Consider the following 19819-nt stretch of genomic DNA (forward strand, 5'->3'; position numbering starts at 1 on the left):
CTTCTCTGCGATCCCACACCAGCAGCCAGACGCACAAAGTGCCTTAGATTCTCCCACAAGCTCTGACTTACCATGTGTCACAGTGCTTCCGAGAAAGTGCTTAGGGATCTTCTCTTACCGCCCCCCCCACCACACCCCCCCACCCCCGGCCTTCCTGACGCAACTCTCCACAGTCTTGCAAACTCTAATCCCTCAACTAAAGTCATGATTTCCAAAACACACGGTCCCTCTTCCCCTGCCTGGACCGTAACTGGCACGATCGGTACAATGAAAAGGTAAAGAAATAACATGCATGGGAAAGATAAACCTCAAGTGCATTTTGCTCAAAGCAAACTAGAATAACAGAAAAACCTTGAGCTTCGGGAATCCTAAAGAGTTGGGTTATAATCTCAGCTTTGCCCATTTTAGGTCTATAATGTTCAGTAAATTAATCACTAAACATCTCTGAGCCTCCATTGTCTCATTTCAAAATGGGCATGATATTTGCCTCACAGGCTTGGTGACAATTAAATGAGAAAGTCTTAGAGTGCTGAAAACATAACAGATTCAAATCTTAGGCCCTTTTCATTTTGTGACCATGTTTAGAAATCAAATATAATGAGGATGTGTGTTTGTTGCCCATTTTAACCAAGAATTCTTGTTTTTCTTTTAACATTTACTTTTTTTTTTTTTTTTAAGAGAGTGGGAACACATACCCACAAGTTGCAGGAAGGGCAGAGGGAGATGGAAAAAGGGAATGTCAAGCAGACTCCTCTCCAAGCGTGGAGCCTGACATGGGGCTCGATCTCATGACCCTGAGATCATGACCTGAGCCAAAGCCAGGAGTTGGACACTTAACCAACTGAGCACCGAGGCACCCCAAGAATTCATGTTTTTCATAGTTATTTATAGGACTTGCAAGGTAAAAATGAATACCTGTATAAAACCCATAGCTTTAAATAATATATATCAAAACATAATTGTGATTTCTCTGGATTTGCTCTCTCAGATTGATTTCTAAAAGTATTCTGCATTATGCTTCTTTTAATTTTTATTGACTTGTTTTTTTAAATGCAGAATGCTTCACAAATTTGTGTGTCATCCTTGCACAGGGACCATGCTAATCTTCTCTGTATCCTTCCAATTTTAGTCTATGTGCTGCCGAAGCAAGCACTGTACTACGCATCTTTTAATATACTTCAGAGAAAAGTATAAGTTTTCACAGGCTATGGATTTTTAGGTATTCAGAAAGTAAAAAATTCATTTTTCCCATTTATAAGTTGGGAAAAAAAATGTTAGACATAGCATATATTTGAATGATAGCTAATGGTCGATGGCACATTCAAACAATAAAATATAAGCAGAAGGGATGCTAAGAGTTCACTGGACTCACGTGGAGAGGTTCATCGGTAGCTTTGAAAATGGTTCCATCAAGGGCGTTGTTCTCCCAGTCCACTACCCCAAGGATGACTTGGCTCTTTGGGCCTCAGTTTCCTCATCAGTTACTACAAAGAAGGCTTACTGTGGCTTCTTCCAAGTTCTAGCATTCTAGGACCATGAATGTGAGCTCTGTCGGCAATAAATAACATTTACTCAGTTATTCCTCCTCCTCACCAAATGAGAAAAGCAGGTGATAATTAGATTCTTCCAACCCTTGAATGTGATAATTTAAAAGAATAATAATAGCATGGTATGTGTAATAAGGCATTTTACTGAATGTTTTACATCCAGTATATAATTCAATCTTCACAATCCCAATAATACACAATTATTCTTGTTCCCTTTATCAGATAAGGAAATTGAGGCAGAGAAAAGCTAAGTAACCCTCACAATGCCACCCAGTTAGAAGTACAAGAGCTGAGGGAGTCCTGAAGTGTGGTAAAGGATATTGACTCTGGGAATCAGACTGACCTGGGTTCAAATCCCGACTGTACTTTCTTTGTGGTTTAGGGGCAAATTACATTGTCTCTTCAATCCTCAATTTTTGTTGTCTGCTAAATGGTGATAATACCAGTTGTATTCCCTTCAAGGACTGAATGAAATCATTGTTTAGTGTTCAACAAGTCTGAACTATGCTAGAGACGATAATGATTTATATTACCTCCTGAAGTATTTCCTTTTAACAACACCCAGTATCTTAAGCAAACTAGCATTTCAAAACCCAAGCACTGTGCACTAATATTGTTAGACAAATGTTAACCTTTTTCAACAATTAGAAAGACTAATGCGACACGACTCCCTAAGCTGTTTCACATTTCATGCGTACTCCGAGATGAAGTCCAAAAAATCAGCTCTGTATGACAGACTGCTGCACATCATGTTACAAACTTATTTCCCACGACTCATAGGAAGGGACTTGGCAATCCAGAAGGAATTTTTCAACATGCTAATTAATGCAGATAATGTATCTCCCCTGAAATCGAAAAGGTCAGAGGAATGTATCGGTTACCTCTTTCATTGATAAAAACTATTTGCACCCTCTTTTGATCTTCCCCTATTTTACCCCAAAGAACTCACGATGACCACCCAGGAATTAATAGATAATCCTTCACCCCATTGCCTAACGGTGAGAAACATCTTGATGCCTTTGTGCTCAGTCGTGCTCATTAGGTACAGAAATGCCCTGAGAAGATAGCGAACTTATTCAGATTTTTGTGTGTCTGCAGTTTGATGTAATAGTGTTTTATTTTTGGCCCCCAATTGCTCAGCAAAAAAACAAAAAAAAACAAAAAACAAAAAACAACAACAACAAAAAACCTTGGTTAAGCTGCTGATTTCCTTTAAATTGCTGAGCACGGGGATTGTAGCTTGATAAAGTCATTTAGTTGCTAAATGTTTATATTCAAACCATGCCAATGGCTCTTGCTGGAGATTTTCATGAGGAATGTGATGATGTTTACTTCTTTATGGGGTGGAAATAACCATGAATTTACCAATACTGCCTCATAGGGGATTTTTCAAAATGTATTTCATCTTTAGGGCTTTGAAAAATAAAATTTTATGTAGGTTTTCATTGAGGAAGATGTCACAAAGCGAAAGTATGTATGCTTTCACTGAAAAAAATTTGTTGCAACTTCCCAAAATATTCCTAAATTCTGAAACATTAATACATTGGCCATTCAGTCTTGAATGTGGCATCCTTAAGACATTTCCCAGGAGGTATTATCAAGGTCCATTCGAATAGAAAAATTCATAATTGTGGCATCAATACTAAAGTGAGTGAAGGAAGTAGGGGATGAGAGAACTTGTATAAACATACCTCATCTTGTCTCCTTTTCCTGTTTTCTTTTTTCTTTTCTCTCTCTTCTCCTAGTCCTGAAGGCAAAGAGATTAGCTGAGAATGCAGACCGTGCTTATCTAAAATAAGAAAAAATGTTGAATTAGGAAAGCTGTTGATTTTCCTTCCATCCATCCATCCATCCAACCATCCGTCCATGTATCAGTTAAATATCTGTAAAAGGCCAGACAATGTACTAGAGATAAAGAAACAAAATTGTGTTGTTTGCTAAGTCAGTTATTTATGTAACAAACATTACTAATTTGCCAATGTTTGATTCATGAAAACTGAAAACAAGTAACTGTAACATATAAGATGAGTATATAAAAGTATTCAAGGACCTCATGGCTGGCTCAGTCAGTAGCGCTCATGACTCTTGATCTTGGGGTTGTGAGTTCAAGCCCCACATCGAGCATAGAGCTTACTTAAATAAAAAGGCATTCAAAATCCAGAGGAAGCAAGAAGCTGAGGAAAAAACTAAGCCCTCACTTATAGCATATGCAACAGAGGCTGAGTTTAGGAGCACACAGGCTGCCAAAGGATGTATGGTAAAGCTGTCTCTGGAACCCTCAGCCACTAAGGGACTGAGAGGCAGAGTATGGGATGACAGAAAGTTGTGATCTTAAGAAGAGCCCTGGGTTGGCATCACTATAGTGGCAGACTACGTTTCTGGGCTCCCTTACAGCTGTGCTAGGCTTTGGAGATTAAGTTCTAGTTAGTGGTTGCTATAGATTGCATGTTCGTGTCCTCTCAATTCATGTGTTAAAATCCCAACCCTCAATGTGTATTAGGATGTAGGGCCTCTGGGAGGTGATGAGATCAGCAAGGGTGAAGCCCTCCTGAATGGGATTAGTGCCCCTATGAAAGAGACCCAAGAGAGCTCCCTTGCCACTTCTGCTACATAAGGACACAGCTAAGTATGAATGTTCTCACCAGACATCAGATTTGCTGGCACCTTGATCTTAGTCTTCCCAGTTCCCAGAACTGTAAGAAATAAATTTCTATTGTTTATAAGTCTCCCCGTTTATAGTTAAGCTGCTCAAGCAGCCTGATGGACTAAAACAAGCAGTGTAACTTCTAAGAAGTATCCTTAGGAGAAGGGATTTCTTTCTCCTGTCTGTTTTTGCTTTCTGTTGGCCGATGGGAGACCATGAAAGCTGACACTAGAGTAACCGTCTTAGACCATCAGATGGAAACCTTGTGTGGAAGATAGAGAGCAACATGAACCACAGAGTTGAATGGATATGAAGCCACCGTACCAGCTCCCGGTGGCTGTGGGAGGAAAATAAATATGACATGTTTTAGCTACTACTGTCACTTGTAGTTGAACTTAATCCTCGGTGCCACCAACAATGAGATCTTAATTAAATACAACCCGTGTGAAACGCCCTGAGACTCCGTTTCCTCATCTACAAAATGAGGATAATAATATCTATTTTTGTTATTGTTGGAAGGACTACCTTAAAAGAGTAAATAAATTAAATCCACCTAGAATAATGCCAGGGATCCAGTAGTATTTTTATCAATATTAGCTATTTTCTAGTCATGTTCTTTGTCTTTCCAAAGCTCACGCTCCACAAATCTCGAAAACGAACAGAATCAGATCTCCCATTCCCTGACAGTCGCATAGACTGTCATCAAGGTCAAGCACCAACTGAAATTCAGGATGTTTATTTGAGCTGTGGGGGATACTGGGGTAGGAGATGTTGGGGAAGGAAGGAGATTTGGGAGAAATCGATAGTTCTCCTTTAGATACATGAAGTTTGAGATGCTTATCAGACATCTAAGTGGAAACAGATGCAGAGTAAGCAATTGGATATATGATGCTAGAGCTTTTCAGAAAGATACTGGAGTACCATAGATTTGAGACTTGTCAGCACCTAAATGGGATTCAAAGCCATGGAGTAGAATGAGACACCCAAGAATGTGGATATCAAAATTAGAAGGCCAAGGACAGAGCCTTCAGGCATTCTAATACACAGAGGTCAGTAGAGAAGGAGTCATTAATGAGGGAAACCCAACCAATATGCTGTCTCAGAAACCTTGAGACTCAATGTCTTATAGAAGAGGTAATCATCTGTATCAAATGCCACTGAGAGGTTAAGCGAGCAGAGGACAGAAAATTGCCTGTTGGCACTGGTAAGAAATGGCAACTTTCATGTAGTAGGCAGCTTCTAAGATGGCCCCCTGTCAGCCTTTCCCCCTGGTATCCATGCTCTTGGGCAGTCCCCTCCCCTTGCCCATAGATTGGACTTACTGACTTGCATTCATTCATTCATTTAAAGCAGGTTCCATTCCCAGCCCAATGCAGGGCTTGAACTCAGGGCTTGCCCCGACATCAAGACCTGAGCTGAGACTGAGTTAGATGCTGAACCAAGTGAGCCACCCAAGCTCCACTTTACTGACTTGCTTTTAATAGAATATAGCAGAAGTGATGTAACTTCTGAGTCTCCATTACAAAATGGCTTCCATCCCATCTCTCCAGTGTTTGACTTGGGTCCTGGCAGAGAATTAAGTTTAAACTGAGTAGGCATTTTTCAAGACAATGATGAGAGAAGAAGAGAGGGGTACAAGGCTTAAAGAGGCTTATAAGGGGGGCACCTGGGTGGTTAAAACCTCTGCCTTCGGCTCAGGGTCTTTCTGCCTTCATGATCTCAGGGTCCTGGGATCGAGCTCCACATCAAGCCCCCGATCGGGCTCTCTGCTCAGCAGGGAGCCTGCTTCCTCCTCTCTCTCTCTGCCTGCCTCTCTGCCTACTTGACATATCTGTCTGTCAAATAAATAAATAAAATCTTTTTTTTTTTTTTAAAGAGGCTTATAAGGGAGTAGTTATATTGGTGATCTCTAGACTCTTAAGCTGTGTGAGAAGAGAAGTGAGAACATGAAGTGTCTGAGGGAAAGAGGGGACATAATAGGACAGGATTAGAACTTCGGTGGAATGAGGACCTGCTGGAATACCAGAGTAACTGAGGAGGAAGGATAAGAGGTAATGGACAGAGAGAAGAATGCTTCAAATAGAGATTTCAAAACATGGTTTAGTGAGTATTAGTAATGTCTACAGTACAACCTTAAGAGTCCGTGGTTTAGAGAGAGTGAAGGAAAATGTGGAAATAAATAAAAGGTGTAGAATGAATCACTATGTAGACTTGGAAGTCATCCAGGATTTCCACAGATATATGGTAAGAATGACAGCAAGACAGATGCTGAGACCACCGGAAGTAGCATGTTCTCTACTGGGAATGAATGTCCAACTCCGTTTCACTCAGAGATAGTTGGCTTCCCTGACTCCTCTAATCCCAGACACTAGGAAGTGGTAACCCACATTAGAACCATGTTTATCTAGGGGCACCTGAGTGGCTCAGCGGGTTAAGCCTCTGCCTTCGGCTCAGGTCATGATCTCAGGGTCCTGGGATCGAGCCCCACGTCGGGCTCTCTGCTCAGCAGAGAGCCTGTTTCCTCCCCTCTCTCTCTGCCTGCCTCTCTGCCTACTTGTGATCTATCTCTGTCAAATAAAATCTTAAAAAAAAAAAAAAAGAACCATGTTTATCTAAATACAAGTCTTTCTCATTTCCACTCTTCCAGGATATGCCTTGAGCCTATAAATAAGTGGTATATTTAATGAAACACCATGAGAATCAAAAATACACAGCTTACACATAAAACTGGTGCCACCAAGACGGAATCATTCTAAACTGAGACAGTCACATTACATACTCAAGCCTGGAGGCACTCAACAACTTGAAGAAAAAACTGGGCTGCTTGATGCACACTCCTCAGTCACTCTGGGTTTTGTCAGTGAGCAAGAAAGATCAAGATGCTGGGAGATTGTAGAAAGAAAAATAGGAAATTTAGGCAAAGGCAATAAAGGAAGGTTATCAATAGATCTTTTAAGTCATTTGTAACTGCTAAGAAATGAACTTTAAAGATTTACTTATTTGAGAGAGAGAGAGAGCAGCAGCAGCAGGAGGAGGAGAGGGAGAGGGAGAAGAGAATCTCAAGCAGACTCCACACTGAGTGTGGAGCCTGACTTGGGACTCGATCTCATGACCCTGAGATCACGTCCTGAGCCAAAACCAAGAGTCAGACACTCAACTGACTGTGCCACCCAGGTACCCCAGAAATGAACTTGAAAAAAAGATACCATTATATAAACATTTTTCCGAAATATTAAAACATAATGGAACCACACCCTGTCTACAGGGTGACAATGCAAAAAGCCCACTTAAAGTTTGGAAGATACTTTTAAATTACCTTAAATATTAATTAAGTGCTTAAAGACCACTACAGCACATGCTAGCTGGACTCTGAGCTTGTTTTCTCACCTGTAAAATGGGAATAGCAACCAAATTTCATGGGATTTTGTGAGAATCAACGGACACGGTGTATGTGAAAGTATGTGAAGAACTCTGCAATACTGTAAGTTGTAAAGTTCTCTGCACACAAAAATATCTTCATCATCATCCATTGGAAGCTGGTTATCATGTGAACATCATTATCTGTGTCTACCCAGACCCCTGCCTTCCTTCCAGTAATAACATAGCTCCCCTTCCACCGAAGAAATGTTCTTCCTTATTATGGAGGGAGTGCCCACTCCTCATCCTGGCCAAACGATCCACCACACCCCACACAGCTGGCCCTAGTGATGGGTCAGGACAGCCATGTCCTTTAAGTCAGTCCAATCACAGTCCTTCTTCTGTCTTTTCTTGCTAAGAGCTATAAGAATATGTCCCCAGAGACGGTGGCAACCATATACTCCCCTGCCACCCGCAGGATAAAGTGGATATGTAGAAAGAACGAGAAATGAGAGACAGAGTCCTGAAAAAATTTTCCATCATCCCACTGGCCCGCCCCAGCCCTGTCCATCCCATAATATCCTTATGTGAACTTTATGCACGCGCGCACACACACACACACACACACACACACACACACACAGGCATTTGAATTGCATTTTAGTCACTTCCAACAAAGAATTGGCTAACATAGATCTCACAATGACAAACTTCCAAATTAAAAAATGCGGAGAGAGGAGAAGTTGTTCATTGCCTCCTTTTCAAACTATAGAATAGTGTTCAGAATAGCAAAAACACAGAACCTATATATAGCCTCAGGCTAGTGTACACAGAACGAGAAGCTCTTCATCCTCCAATATCATCAGGGAGCAATAATAGTAGACATTTTGTAGTATGTGGTAGAGGACACAAACCTCTTAAGGGGTATCGTTCATAAATACTGAATTCCTTAAAAAGAAATTTGACAGTTTTAGTCAGCCATTCTAAACTAATGCATGTTGTTGCCATAAACCCCAAAGTAAAAAATACCATTATAGATAAATTTCTAAATCAGGTACATTGACCATCCCAGACTTCCCAGACATCCCAGAATAAGTGGCCCACTTTACAGAGGAGAGCTCTAACAAGGCCAATTTCTGTCTTTCTGTAGTACTTACCAAGAACACCTGAGTGGGAGTAGCCTTAGAGATACATCTAGAGTGATGTAAAGACACATCATTTTACAGATGAGGGAACAGAGCCCCCCAGACAGGAAAATTTGAGCAAGTTCAGCATTAGCCAATAAATTAGGTGTGGATTCTTTACTCATAAAATAGTTCTTTGTGGGGCGCCTGGATGGCTCAGTCGGTTGAGTGTCCTACTCCTGATTTTGGCTCAGATCATGATCTCAGGGTCCTGAGATCAAGCCCCACACTCAGCGGGGAGTCTTCTTGTGTTTCTCTCTCCTTCTCCCTCTGCCCCTCCCCCAACTCACATGCACACACACTTGCAGGCATGCTCGCTCTCTCTCTCTCAAAATAAATAAGTAAACTTAAAATAAAATGGTTCTTTGCTTTATAAGACACTATACCATATTTTATTTTAATGCATCCTTCAATATAAATTTCCTAATCTATGACCATGTTAAAAAAAACTTTATTAAACTTGTAAAACTTTGACTTGTACACAACTCAGGAAAGCATTTGTTGTGTCCATATATAATTCCAGTCTGGACACAGTGTTTACGATACCAGAAATCCAGAGTCATTTCAATGAGTCAGTACTGGGAGAGATGAAATGTTTAGACTGGCAAATCCCAGTATCTTGAAGGAGTAGAGACATCTGCCCAGTGAAACACGATATTCCTATTAAACGTTCCAGGGCTTCTTAAAGCAATTGATGAAATCCTTATTGCTGTAATTCTTGTATTAGGTAATTTTAATCATTTCATGTTCTAAGTCACAACTGTCTAACCAGTTTCTCTTAGAGGGCAATTATTTTCATCAATCTTTCTGCCTGTCTAATGGAACTGGGGAGTCCCAACAGGAATCCCATTTCAGCTGCCTCCTCAAACTATCCTTTTTGTTCAGGGAAGCACAGCTCAAAATAGGATTTTCAATCATGTCATTTTTCAGACATTATTCAATGCCCTTTGCTCTTTGCTTTTATTTGAATTACTGAGGTCAATGTTCTAATCTATGGGTTGGCTTTTTGTATATCTTTACAATGTATGTATCTTCTTACATACTCTTCTACACTATATATTTTCTTATATGTCTTCTTATATATCATAACATATATAACTTGTATATCTTTACTTTTGCCCAAAAAGGAAAGGGGAGAAGCTAATTCTCCATTTTTTGCCGCCTCCTAAGGCCATCCCTGTCAAGTCCCAGAAAGTGGTTACAGACGGACCAAACCTCTAGTGGGTTAAAACTGACAGTGGGGGGTACTGAGCCTTCTACTAAACTCAGAACTATGATTTTGGTATGCTTTCTTATGCCAAGTTTTTTCTCCCTTGCTTTGTCAGGGGACTAAGGAAAGTTTAGGGGGTAGATGTAGTTCTAGTCTTAAAAGCTACCAGTCATGAAGAAGAGATGTCATACTAATATCAAGATAACATATAATCACAAATACCAAAACCCAAAGAGGAGTAAGGGAACAAAAACATAAAGGTCTCAGAAGAAAAACTGCAATGCTTCCTGAGCAAATAAAGATGTTAAACTTCAAGCTGAAAATGAAAATAGCAGCGAGATACACTTTTTCACTAATAAAAACAGCAATGACTTACACATGCATGTTCAATAGTGGCCAGAGTGTGCTGGGATGGGCACTCTCTCTCTGTTGGCACTATCTTATAACAGTATAATATTTCTGGAAAGCTGCTGAACAGCTTATCAAGAATCTTTAAAGTATTCACACTTTATCCCACTTTCGAGGATGACCACCCCCTACCAGAAAATAATCAGGGCAAAAGCAAAGATGAATGTGGGACAGGTTATTTTGGTGGTGCTTTATAGCAATTAAAAAATGTAAACACCATCAACATGCAAAAGAGGAATAGTTAAATGAATTATGGAAGAGTCATAGGTTGAATTATTAAAAGATCATTAAAAATGATGTTTCTGAAAATGTTCAAGACATGGAAAAGTCTTGTGATTTCACACCATAAGGAAAGGAGGGCATGTGCCAAATGTACTTCGGGAGAATCCGTGAAACTCAAAGGACCCACTACTCTCCAACCTCCATTTGAGGAAACCACCCTGGGGGTTGTTTATGGCAATTGTTGCCTTAGCTTGCAGAATAGTGGTATCACAGCATCGAACTCGTGCAAATTCAATGCTATGGCCCCAGTGAAAAATAAAATGAGAAAAATAACTTCCAAAATGGTGCTGGCAATTTCCACTTGGTAAGTGCATGCCCCTAAGTGAGCACAGCATAGGAATTAGGAATTGGCTGTTCCCTCAGAAATTTCAGTCTCTAAGGAGTGGTCCTAGTGGGGGCATCTTGCCAAAAAAATGTGTGCAATTCTAGAGTATAAAGATACCATTTATAACTTTATTCTTTGCATATGAGCTCTTTATCGCTCTCTACCTTGCAGGTCAGCGTAACTCCTGTAGTATCCCCTAGGGTCTCTATGTTGCCAAACTCGGCAGGTTGTTCTCAGGCTTCATCTTATTAAACTTCTCCATAGCACCTGATACATTTACATCTGCTTCCTTCTAGAAAATGCTCACTCGACTTCCAGCAACATTAGTCTCCTTTCCTTCTCATCCCATTCACCCTTCAGTCTGTTCACCCGATCCCTTTTCTTCTTCCTTCAGTCTATTAAGATTGTAGGGTCTCAGGTCTCAGTCTTACAACATCTTGTCTGGCTAGACTCAGGTGATCTCATTGAGAAACATGGCTGTAAATACCAACTGAACTTAATAATGATAATAATAGGACTAATGACTGACACCCTACTCTGTGCCCCACTCTAAATATATTACATATACTAATCAACCTGCACAATGGTTCATATTATTATTGTCATCTTAAAAGAAAAACTGAGGCACAGAAAAATGAAATAGTTTGCCCAGAGTCACAGCTACTAGAAGATGGAGCCAAGACATGAACCCAGGCACTCAGGTTGTAATGTGCCTGCTCTCAAGAACTATATCTTATACTATACTACATCTCCCATCAATGATTGCTGAATTATATCTCTACCTGTTACCCCTCTCCTAAAACCCAAGAATTGTTGTTGCTGGGTTTTTAAAAAAAGATTATTTATTTATTTATTTGACACAGAGAGAGAGAGAGAGAGACCGCAAGAGAGGGAACACAAGCAGGGGAGTGGGAGAGGGAGAAGCAGGCTTCCTGCAGAGCAGGGAGCCCCCAGGGGAGGCCGGATCCTAGGACCCTGAGACCATGACCTGAGTCGAAGGCAGAGGTTTAATGACTGAGCCACCCAGGTGCCCCAAAACCCAAGATTTGTATATTAGACCCATTTGGTTTGATATTTAATGTAAACTTCCAACTTAACATATCCAAAATACTATTCTTATTCCCTTCAAATCTCTTCCTCCTGCAACCTCCCTGTTCAGTAAATGACTTCCCCACTATTGCAATTGCTCAAGCCATCCTTGACTTCCCTTCTTCTCATTTCCCATATTCATTTAAATAGTGCTATCTCTGTCTTCTAAATAGATCAAGAATCTGACTTTTTTTTTTTAACCTTTTTCATAGCTACCACCCTAAAGCCCATCAACTTTTCTCACCTGGCCTCCTACATAACCTAATTTCTACATAGGTTGAGAATACACGATGTGCTGAGGAAAATTAGCCCCATTACCCAAGCCATGACATACTGGTTCAGGGATCAGTGTCTAAGCCAGTGGTAACTATACATGAGTAGACATAAGGAAGGTTAAACCTCTTTGGTCCAATAAGGATGCTGCCTGTGAGCAGCAGCTCACTAACCCAACCAGACAATAGCTTTGAGGGATACATGATGTAGGTTTGTAAGCTAACCAGCACTGGCTTACGGCCCTGGTTCTCTGAAGCCTGTTACATCAGTCTAGTCTTGGAAGCCTTGGATCCCTGTGTGCAGACTAGGAAGAACTCATCTCACCACATTGCACATGTGCTGAAAGTGTTCCTTTAAAAAAACAATCCCCTTATAGTGCTTCTCTACAGTCTTGCATAGGAAAAGGTGCATGGGTGCATGGGAGAAGAGCAGAAGAAAACAAATTAGTACTCGACTCCAGGCACTCTCCTCATGGGGCTTTGTGGTTATTGTTGTCTCGCTCTTTGTTTTTTCCCTTTCTTTTTCAGAATGATTTCTTGTTTCGATAATCAAGGAAAGCAGTGTTAAGAGCCAGGTGTAAGAGGGGCTGTGGAGAGAGCGTTTTCATATTCAAAAAGAATGGGATCAAGGTGATTGTGAAATATTATTTATTCACTACTATTATTTAAAAAATGCAACTCATTATACTTAAATCCTGAAAACAAAGAAGAATATAAAAATTTCAAATGCTGACCTTTGAATCCATATTTGAAATACTTCTTATGCCTAAAGATATCAGAAAGACAAAGAAAGGAAAAGTGATACCCTTCAGCCTAATCCATGCGCCCTCTGCTGGCTGTCTCTTGGCTGTCCACTATCGTACTTGGGCTTTGGGGGAATGTTTTTCTGATACTACTGTGAGACAAAAAACAAAATAAAACAACAAAAAAAGCATAACTTTTCAGATATACAAAACTAGGAACATTTTAACATTCAAGAAGCCTTTGTAAGAAGGCTCTTCTGGGCCCCAAATAACTTGCTATTTCCTTTAAAACAAAGGTAATAATGACTACACAAGGCATTTATATGAAGCTCTCTATAGATTTTCCTAAACTCACAGCGTTTTGACTTACTGTGGTTTCACCTTACCATGATTCATGAGTGTAGCATCAGCTGTAAACTATCCCTTTGCAGCCTGCATACAAATTACTTCATCTGAAGCAACCTCCTCTTGGGGCTCCAGCTCATTTCCTTAACTCCCAGCTCGTCCTACCCCACAGCCCCCATTCCCGGCACCTCCCCTTCAAAGCCAGTACGAGCCCCAGCATGGCTGTTTAAGCCGTTCCTGCTGCTTGTGTAGAAAACGAGGAAGAGACAGAGGAAGGAGAGAGGGCATTCAACAGGCAGAAGTTAGGGAAGAAGAGAAGAAGAAATAAAGATCAGCAGACTTGGAGAGAATGTCCAGTTGCTAATAAATGATGATTTTGTTCTGTGCTCAACCAGTGGCTTTGAAGGTGTTTTCCAAAGAGAAGTCCAAGCATGCACTGAATTATGGAGACACTGTTACCGGCAGTCTCTAAGGAGTACTACTTCGAAGGACAGTATTCTTGTTGGTGGTATGATTCAGGTTTTGGGGGAGTGGGGTTGGGGGGATTAGTAGAATAATATAGTCAACAATAATATAGTCAATATGACTATATTTTTATTCTATTTTATTTTATAGATACAGAAAAAGAGGAGAGAAGGACAGAGGGAGAGAGGGAAGAGAGACAGAGAGCATCGTAAGCAGGCTCCACACTCAGCACGGAGTGTGATCTCAGGGGCACTCCCTCTCACAACCCTGAGATCATGACCTAAACCAAAATGAAGAGTCAGACCCTTAACTGACTGAGGCACCCCAGCCCTTTTTTTTTTTTTAAATTTTTATAACCAGCTTTCTTCCAAAAGGGGCTCAAGATAATTTCCAAAGATGTTGTAGATGTTGTAGAATGACAAGGAGGATTAATTTTTTAAAAATTCAGGTGCTCCCCCTGGATTACCAGATGGTGAGCTGGCTGGACCTGGCCCTCCGCCCTATCCCAGTGGGAAACTTGCATCCAACTCCAGCTTCCCCTTGCAGCAAGGTCTCAAACTTCCCACTGGTCTCAAGGTCTCCAGGTGATAGGCAGGTGTATTCCCTGTGCTGCTGCAAAAGCAGACACCTAAACCTTGACAGCCTGGCAGCAAGGTGTCTCTTGCCAAGGGCACTGGCATGCTCACTTATAAAAGGGAGAGCAATACATGCTGTTCTCTCTTCCCTGAAACACTCTGGATCTGCCCATCCCAAGGTGCCTCTGCACAGGGTGGTAACACTTCAGTCGCCTCTCTGACCATGAGTTCTAGCCAATGTCATCTGCTCCTCCTGGTGTTATTCACAAGACTCAGTACAATGTCAATTCACAACACAGAATAATTAAGTACACACATAAAATTATAAGAGTAGTAAAAAAAAAAAAAGAAGGGTAAGATGGGAAGATGGGACTAAGGTTGATGACATAAATTGAGTGCATGCCATGAAGTTGTAAGCTCTCATATGCTACAAGTCCCAGCGACTTCAGCCCTTGTGTGTCGTTATTCCCTATCATATGCAAAGTAAGAGTCCAACCGCCCTCTCCACAGCACAGAGGCAGTCCCTCGTTCTCTAGGTTCCATTCACTGAGTGTATCTGGAGCCCTGCAGAAAGCCTCCATATGCCACAGTCCTGTCTTGGTCATCATAGTCATGCAGCGACTAGCTCCTCAGCCCACGCATCTTAGTTTATCTTTAAATTTTTTTTAAAGATTTTATTTATCTATTTGAGAGAAAGAGACAGAGAGAGAACATGAGCAGGAGGAGGAGCAGAAAGAGAACAGGCTCCCTGAGGAGCAGGGAATTGATGTAGGGCTCAATCCCAGGACCCTGGGATCATGACCCGAGCCAAAGAGACACTTAACGGACAGCCACCCAAGCGCCCCAGCCTGCCCTCTTCCTTCAGCAGGTCACTTCTGGCCTCTCAGAACCAGCTTCATCCCACCCTCTGCTATTTTCCCTGTGCTCCTTCCCTCCAAACACTGGGCAATTCCACACCAGAGGCTAATTTCTGGAATATATAAGACTTTACTAAAACTAAAGGAACAATCACAATAGAATTTCTATATCAAAATGGTCACAACCTCTAGAATCCGTAGGCCAAACCTAATATTCCCTTATCCTTTGCCCTAGACTCAGTGTAGTGGCTGCTTCCAGCTTATCTCCCACAAAGGACTATTTTTTAAAAAAGATTTATTTATTTATTTTAGGGAGAGAGAGCATGAGTAGGAGGGGCAGAAGGAGCGAGAATCCCAAGCAGACTCTGCTCTGAGCGTGGGACCCCATGGGGGGCTCAGTCTCACCACCCTGAGATCATGACCTGAGCCTAAACCAAAAGTTGGATGCCTAATCGACTGTGCCAGCCAGGTGCCTCGCAACACCACCACCCCCTCTTTTTTAAGGTTTATTTCCCACAAAGGAATTTTTCATTCTGACTTCCCTATTGAATGTGCAAGACCCCAACTTTCACAGGAGCCTGATAATAATTAGGAAGAAAATCATGTTTCCCCCCACCTCAACTTAGTGTCAGGCCCTTTTAGACAACAGCCTAAAAATCTGCACAGATAAGAATACCCTAAGGGAGGTCAATTTCTTTTCTTTTCTTTTTTTTAAAAATATTTTATTTATTTATTTATTTGACAGACAGAGATCACAAGTAGGCAGAGAGGCAGGCAGAGAGAGAGGAGGAAGCAGGCTCCCCACTTAGCAGAGAGCCCGATGCGGGGCTTGATCCCAGGACTCTGGGATCATGACCCGAGCTAAAGGCAGAGGCTTCAACCCACTGAGCCACCCAGGTGCCCCTAAGGAGGTCAATTTCAATTTCACATTCAGAGATATTTAGTTCTCATACTGTCCAAAGTTCTCTGAAATAAGATTTTGGCTTTACCTTTGCAAAAGAGAAATGAAAATATTTTTCTTAACATAGAAAATAGTCCTTCTCAAAAATGAATCAGAAAACAGCTGGCAACTTAAAAATAGCAGCTCAAACTGACTTAGTGCCATCAAGATTTCAGAAATATTGACTCAATATTTTTGGTGGACCACAAATATGGTTCTAAATCTTGAAACCACTGTGGAAAGAAACATGATTCACTTTGTGTTTCAAGATAACAATAAACTTTCCTTGTGGCTATCGCATAGAGAGAGAGAGAACTGTGCAGGGGCGCCTGGGTGGCTCAGTTGGTTAAGCATCTGACTCTTGGTTTTGGCTGAGGTCCTGACCTCAGGGTGGTGAGATCAAACAATACTCTCCCTCTCCCGGTGCCCCTCCCCCAGCTCATGCACGCTTTCTCTCTCTTTCCCAAATAAATAAATCTTTGAAAAATACACCTTAATTTCAATCTGTAAGTCAAGATATTGATTCATTCTAAATAAATGTGAGTGAACATGCTCTGGCAATTATGGCGACAGACATCTTTCTACATGTATTACTGGGAAATGTTCGAGAAAAGGAAGTATAGTAACACTAATGTGTCCTTTGAGCTGGCTTTCGTAAATAAATTTGCTGAAGCTAACAATGCTGGAGGGAGACCTCTCCCCTAGCCAGCCAGTGAGGATTGTTGTTCTGTTTTCTTTTGTTGTTGTTTTTGTTAAGATAAAAGTTGGGATTCAACTAAATCTTGAAATTTTGGCACTGAACAAAGTTGTTTATCATTTACCAGACACAACCGGAGAAGCCTTGGTGAATCCTTGTGCCTTGGAAACAGTCAAGCTGGAAGTCCCTTGACACAGAGGAAGAAATCTGAGGTGGCATCTTATTCAAATGACATAATCCACCCCCAACTGTCCTGTTTCTAAGCCCATCCTAGAAGACTTGGCAGCTACTGTCCTTTTTCTTTCAACATGCCAGTGGATGAGACCCCTGCTTTCTCACTGCATTCCATGCTGCCGGTTAGCTGCTGGGGGTGGGGGTGGGGGTGCAGACCTCCACTTCAAAGAAGAATTCCTCTTTCCTGAGCCCTGTTTTGAAACTTCAAAGGCCCTCCCTGTCCCCACAATGGTGACAAGTTTCCTTGCCAAGAAAACTTGCCCGTGAGGATAATCTTGCTATTCTGGGCACAGATGGAGACCTTGCAGGACTTGGGAACACATCTGGTTTGCGGCTTTGATGAACAAAGAGGCTCCGTATGTCATCGTGACTCATCGCTGTCCTCATCAGCATGCATTTCGCTCAGAGACTCTCCAACAGACTTGACAGAAGTTTTGTCATCAGCTCCTTAAAGCCAGGCCTCCGGTCCGTCAGAGCCACAGCCTTTTTCCACCTCATTTTCAAATGATTGCGTTAAGAAAGGAGAGCAACACAGAAATGTTTTCTATGAAACAGAAGATCACTGACTTGCCCGAGGGACTTTGAAGGGTCGATTGAAACATCAGGGGGAAATGTGGGCTTCCTGAGTCAGAAAAGGAAAGCCTCCTCAGTATAAACTGACAGGAAGGTATTCATTCATGAGGTGATTTTCTTGGCAATACCTGTGGCCATAGGCAAGAGTAAAATCTTTTCATTCAAAACTTTAGTCAACATTATGGATGCTGGTAAAAAACAAAACAAAACAAAAACCATTTTGGCAAAGTTTTTGTTTTTTTTTTTTTCTTTTCTATTCTGGAAGATAAAATCGGACATAGAAAGCTGAGCTAACTTTTAAAGCTAGAGGAAGTGCTTCTGTAAACAGAGGAGAGAGGATAAAGCCTTAGAGAGCTTGGTGTGGGCAGAAATCTGAAGACACAATCGAACATGGCAGAAAAATACTTCTGCTCACATTATTGCACATTGTACATCGTGTGAGCAATACATTGCTCACATATTATATTGCTTAACATTTTGAAATGCAGATTCTGAAGACAACCTTTCCTTGATGAGATAGGTAGCATCAATAATGCAAATGAGACGGGGAAACAGAAAGGACCCATGAGAAAAAAAGCTGCATTTTTCCCCTTTCGCTTCTCTTCTGGCTCTGTTCTTACTAGAATATGAACCCCCACCCCACTTTACACATGCCTTGTCATGGAAATAGCCTACATCCTCCTTGTAAGGGACAAGGAGTTAATGATTCTCTAGAATTAAAAAACTTTTAAGGAAGAGCCAGGTGACAGGGACCCAGAGGAAGCTATGCTATGTGCATTCTAGACCATTGGATGGTTACATCTCTGTGCCAAGACCCATGACTCCAAGGAGTAACACCTGGGACCTTGGTTTTTTCTAACCGGTTCCTGGATGCCAGAGAGGACACATATACCAGACGACCGTTCTCAGTAAGAACAGCCAGACCCCAAACAAAGGTAAGACTCCTGCTGTTTTCCTTTCCAAGTCACCCAGAAACGCTGTCAGTATCTCTCTCTCCCATACGCATGTATCTTCAATACACTCTGCTTTCACCTCCCGCTGGCTCATGCTCAATTTCCATTCTGCATGAAGCCAAGGAAGGTACCCTTTTGGCTGGTCCCACGGGAACCCCTACCTTTGGGTCTTTGGAGCTAACCTTCAGGCATCACAGACAAAGACAAAGCTGTAAGGACAAAGAAAGTGATACAATACGAATTCAACTGGAAGAACCTTGAGGGAATTCATGCACCCAGAAATAAATCTGTCCTTGTGTAGCAAAGGGAGCTACCGATACCATCTACATTTCTAAAATTTTTTGGCTATTCATGTAAACTGTTAGAAAACATCTGGGTCAAACTCATACATATTCAAGAACATTACACCATTTCCAAGTTCTCATACAGACCAAGGACAACCTCTGTGATCCTGAAATAAACCATTAGAATTAAATCCTACTTTTAATTTTGTTTGCATTTGTCAACTTTTTTTTTAAAGCAAGGATTCAATTATATTTATATGAAAAATGAGAATGGGAGATATAATCTTTCTGGGAAACATTTTTCTACTCTAGGTGAAGGAAATCAATTTCTAGTGCAATAAATTATATTAACTGAAAAACAGTGTATGAACAAGTTTATAGCATTTTTGTCTGGAGTTGGAGTCTATGGTTTTTGGCAAATGTTCAAAGTGGTTCATGACTCCAAAAAGTTTTAGAATTTCTGATCTAGAGAAACAGTTGTGTTAGTTACCCTCAAAGCAGGCAATAAATATTGTCTGTAAACTAGGACGTTGATGGACATTGGAGGCAGTGATTTGGGGTTTCTGGGCAAGTGCATGAAGTCTAGTGAGACTATCTTGCAGCTTGAGTGCTACATTATATCCTTTACCCCTCAGCATTACTAGGGAAGAATTAAAATCCTCATAATAGAACTGAGTTGCCTCCAAGAATTTGTACCTTTTCCTTTCCTCCTCCTACCAGGTAAAGATTCTCTTCTGAATGTAATTTGGGTTAACTTGACTGCCAAGACCAATGGGTATGTAAAGCCCCAAGTTCCACATAATAGAAGACAATCATTTCAACTGGGGAAAAATGT

At 41.2% G+C, this 19819-nt stretch overlaps 1 non-coding gene across 1 annotated transcript; it reads right to left on the bottom strand.

Annotated features, from left to right (window-relative positions):
• Positions 1 to 1046: 1046 nt before the first annotated feature.
• Positions 1047 to 1153, bottom strand: LOC123953641. Its single transcript, XR_006820904.1, has one exon. It is a non-coding gene; the product is annotated as a U6 spliceosomal RNA (small nuclear RNA).
• Between the last annotated feature and the right edge of the window lie 18666 nt (positions 1154 to 19819).

The sequence above is a fragment of the Meles meles genome, chromosome 11 (genome assembly GCF_922984935.1).
Source record: "Meles meles chromosome 11, mMelMel3.1 paternal haplotype, whole genome shotgun sequence".
Classification (NCBI taxonomy): domain Eukaryota; kingdom Metazoa; phylum Chordata; class Mammalia; order Carnivora; family Mustelidae; genus Meles; species Meles meles.